Source organism: Nicotiana tabacum, unplaced genomic scaffold (assembly GCF_000715075.1).
Source record: "Nicotiana tabacum cultivar K326 unplaced genomic scaffold, ASM71507v2 Un00007, whole genome shotgun sequence".
Taxonomy (NCBI): Eukaryota; Viridiplantae; Streptophyta; class Magnoliopsida; order Solanales; family Solanaceae; genus Nicotiana; species Nicotiana tabacum.
The window spans coordinates 568,298-581,422 of record NW_027438245.1 but is presented as its reverse complement, the minus strand read 5'-3'; positions in this window follow the sequence as shown (position 1 = coordinate 581,422).

Below are 13,125 nucleotides of genomic sequence, written 5' to 3'. Positions count from 1 at the left end.
ATCTCTTGGTATCCTCAATGTATGCTAGGTATCTCTTGGTATCCCGAGGATCTCATGGTATTCTCAATGTATGATAGGGATCTTTTGGTATCCCGAGGATCTCTCGGTATCCTCAATATATGCCAGGGATCTCTTGGTACCCTCACTATATGCCAGGGATCTCTTGGTATCCCGAGGATCTCTTAGTACCCTCACTATATGCCAGGGATCTCTTGGTATCCTCAATGTATGCTAGGGATCTAATGGTATCCCAAGGAACTCTTGGTATCCTCAATGTATGAAAGGGATCTCTTGGTATCCCGAGAATCTCAAGGTATCCTCAATATATGCTAGGGATCTCTTAGTATCCCGAGGATCTCTCGGTATCCTTAATGTATACTAGGGCTCTCGTGGTATCCCGAGGATCGCTTAGTACCCTCACTATATGCTAGAGATCTCTTGGTACCCTCAATATATTCTAAGGATCTATTGGTATCCTGCACTTTAGCTCAAATCATAAATGCGTACAGGGCATCTCTCGGGATGCTGTCCCGTAGTCCCAAAGTAAAACTAACAACAATGGTACAAGGAATACTCAAATAAACTCAACTTCATAACAAGGTAACACAGAGAATTCTAACCTAGCATGCTTCACGTTATACAAATAAGACAGTTAAAGCAAATAAAGCAATTAACCAAATTAGTCATGCTTCTCTAAACTTACAACAAGTTTAAAAGTGTATGTAGAATAAGTAGAAAGGGAAACACAATTAAAGTTACTTAATAAAAACCGAATTTTCAACAATTAGCACAAGTACGCACTCGTCACCTCACATACTAGGCATTTCAATCATTACAATACCAAATCCTAAGGGGAAAGTCCCCCACACAAGGTTAGGCAAGCCACTTACCTCGAACCGACTCAAAATCAACCCGAAACCACATTCTTGCCACGAGTATTCGACACCAAATAGCCCAAATCTATTCAATTCAATTTCATAATGTAAATAACACTTCAAGTAACTGATTCTACAATAAAAGTCTAAGCTAATACGTAAAATTAGGTAAAATGACCAAAATGCCCCTGGGGCCCACGTCTCGGAATCGGGTAAAATTTACATTTTCAGAATCCTCACTCTTACGAGTTTAACCATACCAAAATTATCCAATTCTGATACCATTTGGTCCTTCAAATAATCATTTTACATTTTGGAAAGATTTCACAATCTTCTTCCCAAATTCCATCATAAATCACGAATTAAATGATAGATTCATGTACTCTAGCCAAATGCGAGTTTTAATCACTTACCCCGATGAATTTCTTGAAAAATCTTCAAATAATTGCCAAAATTCGAGCTCTCTATGTCAAAATATAAAATAAAACCCTAAACCTTGTATTTATAGTGCACCTCCTGGATTTCCACCACTGCTGACCGCACAAAAACCACCGCTGACCACGGTGGAGCACCGCTGACTGCACAAAAACTAGTGCTGTCCATGGTGGATTTGACTGCAGTGAGAGGATTTAGTATTTTTGCCATAAAACTAGAAACGAAGGGCTACAACTTTCGTTTTTGAATCATCTCAAAATTCCTTGAAGATCAAAAGATATAAGCTTATGATGTTAGACCAATGAAACTTTCCTCGCCGCGGACCGCACTGGATTTCGTGCGGCCACAAAGGCCCCACCGTTGCAGCACAAAATCTTGTACGGACCGCACTGGTGGGTTCAGAGGTCTGCAAATCCTCTGGACCTGCAACAACTATGATTTTAGGCCTAAAATATCTCGGAACTCACCCAAGCCCCGGGACTTCAAACCAAATGTTCCAACACATCCCATGACATCATTCAAACGTGTTCAAAACTTCGAACGCTCACAACAACATCAAATCACCAATTTAACATAGGATTCAAGCCTAACAGCTCCAATAACTCTTAAATTATACTTTCGATCAAAAAGTCTATCAAACCTCGTCTGAATGACCTGAAAGTTTGCAAGCACATCACATTCAACACTAAGGAGCTACTCCACCTTTTGGAATTCCATTCCGACCCTTAGATAAAAATATCACTATCGGACTGAAACCTTCCAAAATTTGACTTTCGACACTCCAAGCCTAAATTAGCTACAGACCTCCAAAACACAATATAATCACGCCCCTAAGCCCGAAATAACCCAACTGAGCTAACAGAACCATCAGATTTCCATTTCGAGGCCGTCTTCACATTGCTTCGACTGCGGTCAACTTTCTAATACTTAAGCTCTCATTTAGGGACTGTGTCCCAAAAATCTCCAAAACTCAAAACAAAACATCTCGGCAAAACAAAATAGCAGATATAAACATGGGAAAAGCAGTTAATAGGGGATCGGGGCATTAATTCTTAAAACGACCGGCCGAGTCGTTACATCCTCCCACACTTAAACATTCGTTCGTCCTTTAATGAGCACAACGACATACCTGAAGTTGTGAAAATATGAGGGTAACGGCTGCACATATCCTGCTTGGTCTCCTAGGCCGCCTCCTCGACTAGCTGGCCCCGCTACTGAACCTTCACTGATGCAATGTTCTTTGACCTTAACTTTCTAACCTGTCTGTCCAATGTGAGCACGTGATTTTTGTTTTGCGCGACAGTCGCTCCAAAAGAATAAAAATTAGTCCTGCTGTACAATTTTTGGATTTTTGTGCGGCACTTTGTTGATTTATTTGTGACTTTGGCCCATTTTTATTTATTTACTTTATTAAAACAAAATTCAAAAAAATGTGTACGTGTCATGCATAATCTGAACCGTAACATGGTTTAAATAGAAAGGCATAAACAGGCATCTTTGTCCGTGATTTTGTTTTGTTTGATTTTACCTGTTTTGAAATATCTTTTGTGTGTGTGCAAATAATTGTATTGAGTGTGTATTTAATTTTAATTTGATTTTTTTTGCTTAGTTTTGTTTTTAAAATAAATAAGAAAAGAAATAAAAAATAATAAAAAAAAAGAGAAAAGGGCCCTTTCTTCTTCCGGATTGGGCCGATTTATTAAATTGGCCCAAAACAAACAACGTCCAAGCCAGGCCTGCCCGGTCCAACACCAGCTGATACCCAGGGTATCCAAACGACGTCGTTTTAGTCCAGTGTGATCCGGGCCGTTGATCTCAGATTGATCAACGGCCAAGATCACTTCCCCACAACCCACTGAGGAACCCGACCCGTTTTCACCCGGACCAACCCAAAACCCTTTACCCTCAAAACGACACTGTTCCACTTAAGACCATCAGATCCAAACCGTAGATCTAGATTGATCTAACGGTTGAGATCAACCCACCCACTAACTATATAAGCCCATAATCCTACCCTGCCTCCCCCCTATCCGAACCCCAGCCTTCGTCTCCACGAACCCTTCCCCTCAAACCCTAGCCGCCCCTGCACACCTTCACCAGAAACCCGGCGGCATGAACGCCGGTGACCTCCACCTGAACACCATAGAACCCCCATGCCGTCCTGAACCCGAATCTACCAACCACACACCTCGAATCCTATCCCACCTTCTCGAATCTTCATTTGAAGATTCGAGTCGGAACTTAATCTACACCGATCGGCCCTAAATTCATACCAGACACTCCCCAGACCCCCCTCGTGACCATACCATACTTGGTTTGGTCCGAATATGACCAGGGAAGCACGAATCCTAGATCTGAGTTTTGAAACCACAAGGTTCCTCGTCACTGGTTCATACCCGTTCGAGCCAAGGAAATTAAGGTCTAAGGGACCTTAATCGAAGTGTTTCTCATCTGAGAAACACTTCGATTAAAGTCCGTTCAGCCTTAAGAAGAGTCTGTCCAAGTCCGAGTCAAGGTTTTTGATTTTTAAGATTTGAGGTGAGTCTTGTTTTCTTTCTTATTTCTGTTTGGTCCATGTGAGTGATTAAATGTCTGTCCATGTTTTGTTTCAATTTGCGTCTTTGAATTTTTACCAACTTCTGTTTGTCCACTTTGCCCGAACCACTGTGTTTGTTTTGAACCCCTCCTATTCTGATAAGGCATGTGTATTGGTTGTATTCCAAATTTGTACTGACTAACTGATTCCTCGAAGTATAATTCTGTTTAATCAGTATAAGTCGAGTCATGTGTCCCATACTTTTGAATGTCTGATTTTTGGCTACGATTGTGTATGTTAATGCTAATATAGTCGAGTCGACATGTGTCGTCAATTAGTTTCAGCTATCCGAACAATAACAAATCGACTTACTTCTGCTAAGCATTTGATGAATCAATTAAGAACCAGTTTTTGTTTACTTATAGCTGTCGAATTGGATCAGTAATGTGAGAGGGATGTTTGGTTTAAATTCTGAATTGGAGGGCATGTGCACTCGTGCACAGCATGTGCATTGGTGCACCTCATGTGCTTTGTGCACAACCTGTGGCCTGCATAAAGGTCTTTGTCAAGTTTTAAATAATTTGACAGCATATGCTGTCAGATAGATTCTACTTCCCATACCTTGCTTTAGTTTAAAAGTATTAAACCTTTTAAAAGTTAAGTCTGTCAGGGAAGGTTGATGGGGGTTAATACTTAAATAACTAATTGGAATCTGAAAAGGAAAAAGGGCACATGGGAGGGGTATTGTGATATTCTAAACAGGCTGTTAAAAGGAGTAATGTGAAGGCTTATAAAGGGGGCACATTGAGAGATATAAAAAGGATATAGATATACAGAGAGGGGGATATACATACGGACCTTAAGAGCTGAAAAAGAAAAACACACACACACAGAGAGGAGGGAAAAAGAGAAAAAGATACCACCTGATATTAAGGAGAGGACATACACTGTGAGGATAAGAGAAAAAAGAGAGAGCTGATAGAGATACACAGACAGAGCATACAGAGATAGGGAGAGACACTGAGAAGAAACATCTGAGAGTTCAATTTTGGAAACAGAAAACTGTAAAAGAATATTTGTCTGACAACTCAGACAGACAAAAAAAAAACTAGAAGCTACTTCCTTTCTTTTTTTTTGATTTCACTAAATCTGGACCTGTTTTGTGCAACACTGATTTCTCCCAACTGAGTCTGCTTGGTTGTTGTTTGTTCTACTTGATAGTTTGGTTTAGTTGGGGTTTTGATCTCACTCCAATTGTTTTGTGAGTTGTGGCTACTACTCTTCTGTTTCTTGTTGATGTTGCTATTCTGCCCTGCTGCTACTGTTAGTGCTGTGATTGCTGCTGCATTTTGTTGTCATTGTACTCTGCTGACTGCCCTTTTCTTCAATTGTCAAATATTTCCAGGTACACAACCTCTGAAACCTTGTATTGTTGAAAGTTTGAAGTTGAAGCAGAAATAAAGAAACGAACAGCTGTTTATGTTATAACATTGGTGTTAAAAATAGGTTGAATGTTAGTTGGGTCTGTGTTTGTTTAGCTGCAAACTGCAAACATTCTGTATAAACTAAATATACATTCTGTTTGAGATGAACTATTAGATAACATTATTTAATAGTAATGGCAGTATGACATAGACAGTAGGTTTGACTTAGTATACATTCAGTTTAGTATAACATTCTGTTTGATTTAGTTATGATAGTATAACATAGAGTCATGGCAAGTACTTGTATGTATTTCGCCCCGACCACTGAATTGACAAATCTGTGGTACTAGGTCTGGGATAAATGTATTCCAAACAAACTCTCATGCAGTCACATTAAGAGTCTGGCCATGAATGCCAGCTCTCCTTGTCAGATTAATTGTTCGATATAGGTTCGATATCGGGTCTCGGCATAGATTCCTTGTTTCGAAATGATGCGATGACTGTTGAAGAAAACCAATAGTCGTATTTGAATTCAATTAGTAGTAATCTTCCTAATAAACAGCCAATCTCGTTTATCAAGTTCAAATAGGTTAGAGTTTAAAAATAAAACTTGGAGGTCGTTAAATATAACTCAGTATATGTTGTTAATTGCTTGCAATCTCACTTAGCAAATTAATAAGTGTATTCATTTGATGAAGACAAAGCATGAGGTGACTCTCGCCTCATAAATAATCAATCAGGTGATCAAACAAATTTAGGTTCGGCAAACATAATAAAGTCTCAGTCTGTATTTGTTCAAACAAGTAAGTTCGGTATCCTCTTTCTTTTTTTTTTTAGAGACAAACATAGTAGAAATGTAGTCACTGTAGGATACCTTTCTAAAATAAAGAGACGAGCCTCGCCAAATAAAAATGCAAATTGCGGGGCCCTCGATAAATAACCATAATAAATATTTTAGAATTCAGGCTAGGCCGTTTAGTGAATCTCACGGCCTTCCCCTAAATAATAACGCGCTAGACACTTCAGGCATGGTTTAAGTAAATTATATTCTTAAATTCGGGTGCACATTGATGTGACCCAAATTCAAATCTCAACGAAGTCGAAATGTGTTAACAACTACGGGTGCATTGATTGTGACGTGGTTCGAGATGCATTTTCACGACGTTGCAATTCTATAAAAATAATTGATAATAATAAAAGCGGTTTTAAACTTAATAAAAGCACATAAGTCACAACATGTATTTAAATCAGATATTTAGCCATTATAATAATTTAAGCGACCGTGCTAGAACCACGGGATTCGAGGGTGCCTAACACCTTCCCTCGGGTCAACAGAATTCCTTACTTAGAATTTCTGGTTCGCAGACTTCATTTGGAAAAGTCGAAAATTTCCTCGATTTGGGATTAAAGATAAACCGGTGACTTGGGACACCAAAAGTCAAACCTTTCCCAAGTGGCGACTCTGAATTAAATAAATAATCTCATTTTGAATATTGTCACTTAAATTGGAAAAACTCCCCTCGCGCATTTCTAACCCTTCGGGGCCGGGCGCGCAAAAAGGAGGTGTGACAGCTCTGGCGACTCCGCTGGGGACAAGTTCCCAGAACCACTGGTTCAGGGTTCAAGAATTCGAGCTTAGAATAATTGTTATATTTGGCTTTATTATCTGATCTTTATTACATGTTTTTGCATAATGTGCTAAATGTTGTCTTTTACCGCTTTGATATTATCTGAACTGTATATAAACTGTGCCGAAACCCTTCTTTTCTTACCTCCGGGGAGAAGCTCGCTGGTCGAGACTCCCTATTCTGTTAGTGTCAATATCTGAAATAAGAAAGAGGTCGGACAAGTTACAAAGCCGGACGATCTCGCGGGTCCCCGGTACGTAGCCCCCTCCTCGACTCGAGTTGTCCGCTCGGGTACACAGTCTAGAACAAATACCCAGGTTACGAACCTAGAATAACTTGACTTCATGCCGGATCCCTAGTAGGAACGCTTATTTGCATCATGTTGCATTTGACTTAGGGGACTCAACACAGGGGTTGGGTCCGTCTAGGACAGGCAACCTGAAATGAAAAAGACCATCATGCTGCATTCCTATCTGTGTTGTGCATTTATTTGCTTCGGTTCCGCATGCTGACCGGTTTCTAAAAAAGGAAAATAGCAGTGTAGGGAGATAATTACTTATAAAACCAATGTCCAAGTATTGTCAAAACCTCGCCGGAATTTTTTCTAAAAAAAAAAGAGAATAAAAACAAAATTTGTCTTCTTAGTTTGAATTATTAAAAAAAAAATAAAAAAAAATTTTCTTTCATGTCCAAAATCAAAAAGAGAAAGGTATTTATTTTAAAAGTAAAAAAAAAATGGAAAATTCATAATTCAAAAAAAAATGTGTTGTTTCTTTGTAGTACCCCTTTTTAAATTCAGACTAATAGTCCAAATATTGCAAAAAAAAATATATAATATTTTTCTTTAGTCTTTATCTTTTTTCAAAAATAATAAAAATACTTATTCTTGATTTCTAGGTTTATTTGATTTTCTCTATTCATGATGTGCCTGAACTACGCCGGTTTGATTCTCACCGGATGTGAGATACGTAGGCAACCCTCGCCGGGTTCAACCCCCATTTTTCTAAATAGCCAAAAATCAATAAATAAATAAATAAAAAATGTGTCAAATTTTTAAAGAGTCGTAAATAAATCGGGTGACGCTGTTTTGTCGTAAATAGCCGAATGTTCCCGAAAGGGACGCCGGAAGACTGACTTTGCATAAATAGCCACCTTTGGGTCTTGTTTAGCATTTTCATCCAGTAGACCCACACAGCCTTAAGATCTTTGTCCCCGAAATGTTTAAAGGCCGTGTTTTTAAACTCGATCCCCCTGTAAAAAAAAAAAAATTTTGAGTCAGTTCGTTTTGTTAAAATCACCTTAATAAATGTGCAGGATGAGCACGATGCAAAATGAACATTTTTCAATAATGACCAAAATCCCTGTCAAGTTACGGCTATGGTGGAATGATCTAGGTGTTGAAGGACAAAATGAGGTTAAGAAATATTTGAAAGGTCTTGTGGGTTTATTGGAAGTCCAGCCTCGGGGAGATATCATAAGAGCTTTGGTTACCTATTGGGACCCGGCGCACAATGTTTTCCATTTCTCTGATTTTGAGCTCACCCCGACTTTGGAAGAAATGGCTGGATACATCAGGAATACTGAACTTCCGTTGAGGGAAAAATACTTGGTCGCCCCGAGAGTCGTCACGGTACATCGGTTCCTGGATTCATTGAAAAAACATAGAACAGTCCACAACCCGGATCTGGCAGCCGGATTTTGTACTCCATGCTTCATATATGATAGGTACGGTCATGAGGGGGGATTCAACAATCCAATCAACAAACTGTGCAGCAAAGGAGTTCGTCAGAAGTGGGACGAGCACAGACGGGTAGCGTTCATGATAATGTTCCTGGGTCTTCTGGTATTTCCGAGGAAAGATGGAAACATTGATTTGAAGATATCTGGGGTCGTCAGCACTTTACTCACGCAAAGTGACAGTACTCTCGTGCCAATGGTGGTATCTGACATCTTTCGAGCTCTCACAGCTTGTAAAGCTGGGGGAAATTTCTTCGAAGGTTGTAACTTGCTCCTACAGATATGGATGACCGAGCACCTCTGTCGTCATTCCGAGATTTTGAGCCATGGTTCCCCGGAAAAGACCTGCATAGAAGAATCTTACACGAGAACCAAAGAGATCATTTTGCCCAAAGGAGTCTTGGCATGGACTTCATTCTTTCAAGCTCTTACGGCCAGCCAAATACAATGGACGTTTGGGATGGTTGCCTGTTGATGAGATCCTATATATGTCTGCAGCTAAAACTCATTTCTTGCTGATGGGGCTTAAGAGCATTCAACCTTACGCACCCTGCCGAGTTTTGAGACAGTTCGGAAGATGCCAGACGGTACCTCATGAGAAAGATCTTAGCGCTCAAGCAGTTCAGATAAGTCCTAACGGACAATTCCCAGAAGCAAAGATTCGCCAAATCTGGAGTTAGTGTCAATATTTGAAATAATATACTTGCGTGCGGGATCGAGCCAAAGGAGAGACGGCGTCAGGTTACCTTGCATGGTATAGAAGGGAATCCAAGCATGAAAGGCCAGCTAAGAGACCCCACCTCCGGAATTTCACCGAGTCATCGCAAAGGCATTGGGATTGGTTAGTAAAGGAAAGAGGCTATTGTGCCGAAATCAGCAGTTTAAAGCAACGAGTAGAAGGCATGAAATACGAGCACAACGTGCAAATTGCCACCAATCTGGGAGAGCGGAACAGGTTAATTTAAGAAAATGAAATGCTCAGAGCCCAGGTCAAACAGATAAGGTTGGATGCAGACAAACAACCAAGGCGTCAATCAGACGAGCACCTGATAAAAATGCTAAAAAGCGAGATCAGAGAATGGCAAGACGGTTTGGAGAAGTCTGAAAACGTCATAGCAGAGCTCAAAGTGCAGTGGGATACGAGAGCAGATAAGCATCGCAGATACCTAAACCAATTGGAAGGCGACCACGAGAAAACCGTTGCTAAGATAAAGAGAGAGATGGCTGCACTTGAGATCAAAGCAGCTAATCAGGCCAAGGATTTCCAAACTGAGAGCAGATATTGGTACGACTCAATAGCCCAGATGAAGTTGGAAGTACGGCAACTGAAGCATCAGCATGTACAAGATGCTCAAGTTTTTAAGATATGCAGCGATCAGATAAAACGCCTACTCGTAGAGAAGAAGCAAACCAGAGACAGGATCAAGGCCATTGCCCATGCCATCACCAGACAATGTCTACGATGTGAGAGCATGTCCAGTATTACCGTCCTCTCGGCAGTAATGGGTTATGTCAAACAGACTATGCATGAGTTGGAGCAACTTGAGAGGGATCTCACACCTAGGACCGCGGTGAGGCCGAACGATGCCCCGCAGACACCGATTTTCAAAACCATAATGCACTCATAAGTCAAGCCTGTATCTTAGCATCTTCCGCCTGTGTTTCCCATCAAGGTGATTTTTAGTTTATTTTTGAGTCTAGGTTTACTTTCGAAGTTTGCTCTTTCTTTTGCAAAATGTAGTTTGTAACAGAACATTTCAATAATAAAGAGGTTGTTTCTTTTACGATCATTTGTGTTTTTCGAACTACGTAATGATCTGATTCACGTAGGCATCGTGATACATAGGCAATCCTCATCGGATCAGGTCGCATTTCTTTTACTGCAAAATAAAAAAAAACATAAAAAAAAGGGAAAACTAATAAGAGGAAAAATGCCGGAATGACGCATGCTCTCGTAGCAAACATATAGTAATCCACTTAACTGTATAGGTGCATCATGCCCAACGTGAGATTAACTATCTGTTATTTGCTGCAAATTAACCGTGCATTTGTCGATGAGTATTCCAGGGTTTTTTGAAAAGACGGTTGGTTTGGTGAAAGTCTGGCCTCGCACTCATATTTCACGAGGTCAAGGAGAAGTGTTCAACTACCTGTTGTTAGGGCCAGAAGCAGCACTCACACTTACTTCACCAGGTCAAAAGGAAGTGTGGAAATGTCTTCAGAAATTCCATTGCAAACAATCCCTGTTTCTGAGGAGAGCTCAATCTCAGCCGTCCTCACACCTGAATCCGCAACTGCGGAGGAAAATAGAATCCTACGGCTCCGCATGTTGGAAATGCTGGACGACTGGAATAATGGGAAAGAACCGCCAAGTGTCGTCCCCGGATTCCCTGAATTATTCTCCAGGTCAAGTGGGACTTCTAATGTCCCCATAAATTATCCTGCTACCCCATTCAGGTACCCAGCCACCTCAGCTTTCTCTGCTGGATCGCCTTCTGAGCCTCATCCCCGAATGTCATCCACTGATGCAAGCATGAAAATCTTTACTGCATCGCCTTGCCCGGTTACGGCACAACCTACCACGTACAAGCCGAGCTTTGACTCGTCCTCTTTTACATTCCAAGCACCATCGTTCTCAATGGAACCAACTAGGCTCGCTACCAGTACTAATCCTCTACCGCCTCAGTGTGAGCTCGCACCAGGGCAGGATCAGAACCCCAGATTTGTAGAACAAAATGAGATTGCCAAAAGGATGAGAAGCCTTGAACAAAGTCTGAAGAATATGCAAGGATTGAGCGGACAAAAGAGCGTCTCTTACGCCGACCTGTGCATGTTCCCTCACGTGCACCTGCAAACGGGTTTCAAGACCCCTAAGTTCGAGAAATACGATGGGCACGGTGACCCCATTGCGCATCTTAAGAAATACTGCAACCAATTGCGGGGAGCCGGCGGAAAAGAAGAACTGCTAATGGCATATTTTGGGGAAAGCCTAGTAGGGATAACTTCGGAATGGTATATGGATCAGAAAATGTCCCGATGGCATATATGGGATGATCTCGCCAGAGATTTTGTAAAACAATTCCAGTATAACATCGATATTGCGCCAGACCGAAACTCTCTGTCGAATTTGAAGAAGAAGCCTTCGGAAAGCTTTAGAGAGTATGCTATTAAGTGGCGTGAACAGGCGTCGAGAGTGAAGCCTCCCATGGATGAAGTGGAAATGGTCACTACCTTTCTCCAGGCTCAAGAGTCTGACTATTTCCAAAACATGATGTCGGCCATGAGTAAGCCATTCGCGGAAGCGATCAAGATTGGAGAGATGGTGGAGACTGGTTTGAAAACGGGTAGGATTCTGAGTCAAGCAGCCATAAGGGCAACTTCCCAGGCCGTCCAAAGCGGGTCTGGAGGAACGACAAGGGGGAAGAAGAAAGAAGAAACGACTATGGCAGCCTCTGAAGCAAGGGAGTATCGTCATCCCAGGCCCCATTTTCCGGAAAGAGCCCCACGCCACTACTACCCCCACTCAAATTTGGCATATGCTCATCAACCTTATATGGTCATGAATGCCCAACCTTATAACCATCCACCACAACAAGCCAACCGAGGCCCAGCTCCACCTCCCAGAAATCAGCCTCCTTACCGCAACCACTATAACCCACAACCCCCGCAGAATAACTACCGCCCCCAGGAGCCACCTCGACGGCGGACTTTCACGCCCATCGGTGAACAATACTCTACTTTGTTCCCGAAGCTAGTCCAGTTGGGTTTCTTACAACCAATCCCTCAAACGAGGCAAAACCCAACATCACCTTCTTACAAAGCCGGAGTCAGATGCGCCTATCATTCAGGGGCCGAGGGACATGATACAAATGACTGCTGGTCGTTGAAAAGAGTGGTCAAAAATTTGATAGAGCAAGGGAAAATAGTGCTAAGGGACGAGGAAATCCCGAACGTAACTAACAATCCATTACCTGCTCACAATAATGGGCCGCTGATCGGAATGATTTGTGAAGACAAAGAGTTTGATCCTGCTCTGAAAGCTATAATTGCCATTGTCGACACGGGAAGAGGCACGAAATGGACTAGAAACCAGAAAAGGAGGAAGAGGTCAAGGCTATAAAGAACAAGCCTGAAAAGAATGGAGAGAAGAAAGTGGTACCTGTAAAAAATGAAGTTCTTTACATACCACGAGGTCGAGCGCAAAAGGCGCAGAACTTCGGGATAAAAAAGACAAAACCTATGTACGTGCCAAAAGGAGCCTATGTGGTCCGGGGGACGATTCAACCACCTCGGCTGAATGAGCCAGTGGTTATCGGACGCGTGCCACAAAAGCCAATGACCAACCCGTCCACAGTACCGTGGAATTATCAAAAGACTTTGGTAATGTACAAAGGTAAAGAGGTCACGGGAGAACTTCTAGAAAATACTTTCATTGGAGGGTACTTAAATACCCAAGAACTGAACAACGCCATACAAAGGCGCTTCCCTCC